The sequence below is a fragment of the Carex rostrata genome, chromosome 10 (assembly GCF_964058835.1).
Source record: "Carex rostrata chromosome 10, lpCarRost1.2, whole genome shotgun sequence".
NCBI lineage: Eukaryota > Viridiplantae > Streptophyta > Magnoliopsida > Poales > Cyperaceae > Carex > Carex rostrata.
In genome coordinates, this window is record NC_135927.1 from 605,001 (window position 1) to 610,000 (window position 5,000).

Genomic DNA, 5,000 nt, shown 5'->3' on the forward strand with positions numbered 1-5,000 from the left:
GCGGCTACCCGCATCGGTCTTACGGGCGAAACTCCACGCGGAGTCGCCCTGCCCGAACGTGTTTCGCCGGCTTTACGGCTGGGGATTTCAACCCGCTCGGTCTCTGCGGGGCGCCTCCACGCTTAGGCGCCCCGCTCAACCGTGTTTCGCCGGCTTTACGGCTGGGGATTTCAACCCGCTCGGTCTCTGCGGGGCGCCTCCACGCTTAGGCGCCCCAATGAACCGTGTTTCGCCGGCTTTACGGCTGGGGATTTCAACCCGCTCGGTCTCTGCGGGGCGCCTCCACGCTTAGGCGCCCCAATGAACCGTGTTTCACCGGCTTTACGGCTGGGGATTTCAACCCGCGCGGCTACCCACATCGGCCTTACGGGCGAAACTCCACGCGGAGTCACCCTGCCCGACCGCTTTTCGCCGGCTTTACGGCTGGGGATTTCAACCCGCATCGGTCTTACGGGCGCCTCCACGCTTAGACGCCCTGCCCCACCGTGTTTCGCCGGCTCTACGGCTGGGGATTTCAACCCGCGTGGTCCGTGTTTTTCGGTAACATATTCGTGTTCCTTGCCCCCGACGGGCCGTGTTTTTCGGTAACAAAATCGTGTCTTTTGTCCCCGCTGCACCGTGTTTTTTGCCCCCGCTCAACCGTGTTTTTTGCCCCCGCTCAACCGTGCTTACTGCCCCCGCTCAACCGTGTTTTTTCGGTAACATAATCGTGTTTTCGGGTAACATAATCTTGTTTTTCGGGCCATTTTACACCGACGGAGGCACCCACAGGGGCCATGTACACCCCGCTTGGCATGTACATGAGGGGCTGCCTCTTACAAAAATCCTTCCCCCCTATAGGGGAATATGCATTTTGGGTCTCCAGCCACGCCCAGGGTTACCACCCCCTGGAAATCCCCCAGGTTTACCCCCCATTTTATGTGGATGCATAGATTCAGACCGCCCTGCTCCATCGCTTTTGGCCATTTTTGCCCAACGTTAGCCGCTTCGGCTTGCCGCTGGACTGTTTTCGGGCCTTTTTCACCGACGCTTGGCCGTATCCGCTTAGTTTTCCCCAACGCTTGGCCGCATCCGCTTAGTTTTCCCCCGCTGGACTGTTTTCGGGTCACTTTTGCCCAACGTTAGCGGCTTCCGCTTGCCGCTGGACTGTTTTCGGGCCCTTTTTCACCGACCCTTGGCCGTATCCGCTTAGTTTTCCCCAACGCGTGGCCGCATCCGCTTAGTTTTCCCCCGCTGAACTGTTTTCGGGTCACTTTTGCCCAACGTTAGCCGCTTCCGCTTGCCGCTGGGCTGTTTTCGGGCCATTTTTCCCCGACTCTTAGCCGTATCCGCTTAGTTTTCCCCAACGCGTGGCCGCATCCGCTTAGTTTTCCCCCGCTGAACTGTTTTCGGGTCAGTTTTGCCCAACGTTAGCCGCTTCCGCTTGCCGCTGGGCTGTTTTCGGGCCTATTTCCACCGACTCTTGGCCGTATCCGCTTAGTTTTCCCCAACGCGTGGCCGCATCCGCTTAGTTTTCCCCCGCTGAACTGTTTTCGGGTCACTTTTGCCCAACGTTAGCCGCTTCCGCTTGCCGCTGGGCTGTTTTCGGGCCAATTTCCACCGACACTTGGCCGCATCCGCTTAGTTTTCCCCAACGCGTGGCCGCATCCGCTTAGTTTTCCCCCGCTTAACTGTTTTCGGGTCACTTTTCCCCAACGTTAGCCGCTTCCGCTTGCCGCTGGGCTGTTTTCGGGCCATTTTTCCCCAACACTTGGCCGTATCCGCTTAGTTTTCCCCAACGCGTGGCCGCATCCGCTTAGTTTTCCCCCGCTGAACTGTTTTCGGGTCACTTTTGCCCAACGTTAGCCGCTTCCGCTTGCCGCTGGGCTGTTTTCGGGCCAATTTCCACCGACACTTGGCCGTATCCGCTTAGTTTTCCCCAACGCGTGGCCGCATCCGCTTAGTTTTCCCCCGCTGAACTGTTTTCGGGTCACTTTTGCCCAACGTTAGCCGCTTCCGCTTGCCGCTGGACTGTTTTCGGGCCAATTTCCACCGACTCTGGGCCGGATCCGCTTAGTTTTCCCCAACGCTTGGCTGCATCCGCTTAATTTTCCCCAGCTGAACTGTTTTCGGGTCACTTTGTCCCAACGTTAGCCGTTTCCGGTTGCCGCTGGACTGTTTTCGGGCCATTTTCCACCGACTCTTGGCCGTATCCGCTTGGTTTTGCCCAACGCTTGGCTGCTTCCGCTTAATTTCCCCCAGCTGAACTGTTTTCGGGTCACTTTTGCCCTACGTTAGCCGTTTCCGCTTGCCGCTGGACTGTTTTCGGGCCATTTTTCACCGACACTTGGCCGTATCCGCTTAGTTTTCGCCAACAATTGGCTGCATCCGCTTAATTTTCCAAGCTATACTGCTTTCGGGTCAGTTTTGCCCAACGTTAGCCGCTTCCGCTTGCCGCTGGGCTGTTTTCGGGCCATTTTCCACCCACGCTGGCACCGACGGGGCCATGTACACCCACGCGCGTGTACATGAGGGGGCACCCATTTTTGAAAACCTTGCCCCCCTATAGGGGAATATGCATTTTGAGGCTCTAGCCACGCCCAGGGTTACCACCCCCTGAAAATCCCCCAAGTCAAAATCACCCATGTTAAATATTCAAAAAAATCTCAAAAAATCACAAAAAATTTATAAAATCAAATAAATTCAAAAAAAAAAAAAAAATTTCAAAAATTCAAAAAAAATTCAAAAAATTCAAAAAAATTCAAAAAAATTCAAAAAATTCAAAAATTCAAAAAAAGTCCAAAAACCCAAAAAAACTTCAAAAATTTCAAAAATTCAAAAAAATTTCAAAAAAATTTCAAAAATTTGCCCCGCTGAACTGTTTTCGGGTCAGTTTTGCCCAACGTTAGCCGCTTCCGCTTGCCGCTGGACTGTTTTCGGGCCAATTTCCACCGACTCTTGGCCGTATCCGCTTAGTTTTCCCCAACGCGTGGCCGCATCCGCTTAGTTTTCCCCCGCTGAACTGTTTTCGGGTCACTTTTGCCCAACGTTAGCCGCTTCCGCTTGCCGCTGGGCTGTTTTCGGGCCAATTTCCACCGACACTTGGCCGCATCCGCTTAGTTTTCCCCCGCTTAACTGTTTTCGGGTCACTTTTCCCCAACGTTAGCCGCTTCCGCTTGCCGCTGGGCTGTTTTCGGGCCATTTTTCCCCAACACTTGGCCGTATCCGCTTAGTTTTCCCCAACGCGTGGCCGCATCCGCTTAGTTTTCCCCCGCTGAACTGTTTTCGGGTCACTTTTGCCCAACGTTAGCCGCTTCCGCTTGCCGCTGGACTGTTTTCGGGCCAATTTCCACCGACTCTGGGCCGGATCCGCTTAGTTTTCCCCAACGCTTGGCTGCATCCGCTTAATTTTCCCCAGCTGAACTGTTTTCGGGTCACTTTGTCCCAACGTTAGCCGTTTCCGCTTGCCGCTGGACTGTTTTCGGGCCATTTTCCACCGACTCTTGGCCGTATCCGCTTGGTTTTGCCCAACGCTTGGCTGCTTCCGCTTAATTTCCCCCAGCTGAACTGTTTTCGGGTCACTTTTGCCCAACGTTAGCCGTTTCCGCTTGCCGCTGGACTGTTTTCGGGCCATTTTTCACCGTCACTTGGCCGTATCCGCTTAGTTTTCGCCAACAATTGGCTGCATCCGCTTAATTTTCCAAGCTATACTCTTTTCGGGTCAGTTTTGCCCAACGTTAGCCGCTTCCGCTTGCCGCTGGGCTGTTTTCGGGCCATTTTCCACCCACGCTGGCACCGACGGGGCCATGTACACCCACGCGCGTGTACATGAGGGGGCACCCATTTTTGAAAACCTTGCCCCCCTATAGGGGAATATGCATTTTGAGGCTCTAGCCACGCCCAGGGTTACCACCCCCTGAAAATCCCCCAAGTCAAAATCACCCATGTAAAATATTCAAAAAAATCTCAAAAAATCACAAAAAATTTATAAAATCAAATAAATTCAAAAAAAAAAAAAAAATTTCAAAAATTCAAAAAAAATTCAAAAAATTCAAAAAAATTCAAAAAAATTCAAAAAATTCAAAAATTCAAAAAAAGTCCAAAAACCCAAAAAAACTTCAAAAATTTCAAAAATTCAAAAAAATTTCAAAAAAAATTTCAAAAATTTGCCCCGCTGAACTGTTTTCGGGCCAGTTTTGCCCAACGTTAGCCGCTTCCGCTTGCCGCTGGACTGTTTTCGGGCCAATTTCCACCGACTCTTGGCCGTATCCGCTTAGTTTTCCCCAACGCGTGGCCGCATCCGCTTAGTTTTCCCCCGCTGAACTGTTTTCGGGTCACTTTTGCCCAACGTTAGCCGCTTCCGCTTGCCGCTGGGCTGTTTTCGGGCCAATTTCCACCGACACTTGGCCGCATCCGCTTAGTTTTCCCCCGCTTAACTGTTTTCGGGTCACTTTTCCCCAACGTTAGCCGCTTCCGCTTGCCGCTGGGCTGTTTTCGGGCCATTTTTCCCCAACACTTGGCCGTATCCGCTTAGTTTTCCCCAACGCGTGGCCGCATCCGCTTAGTTTTCCCCCGCTGAACTGTTTTCGGGTCACTTTTGCCCAACGTTAGCCGCTTCCGCTTGCCGCTGGACTGTTTTCGGGCCAATTTCCACCGACTCTGGGCCGGATCCGCTTTGTTTTCCCCAACGCGTGGCCGCATCCGCTTAGTTTTCCCCCGCTTAACTGTTTTCGGGTCACTTTTCCCCAACGTTAGCCGCTTCCGCTTGCCGCTGGGCTGTTTTCGGGCCAATTTCCACCGACTCTTGGCCGGATCCGCTTAATTTTCCCCAGCTGAACTGTTTTCGGGTCATTTTAGCCCGACGGGGGCACCGACGGGACTGTTTTCGGGCCATTTTGCACCGACGCTTGGCCGCATGCGCTTAGTTTTGGGGCCATTTTTCACTGACGGCTGGCCGCATCCGCTTAGTTGCCCCCGCTTGGCTGATTTTTGCGCCGTTTTTTTTGTTGAACTTCAGGTTT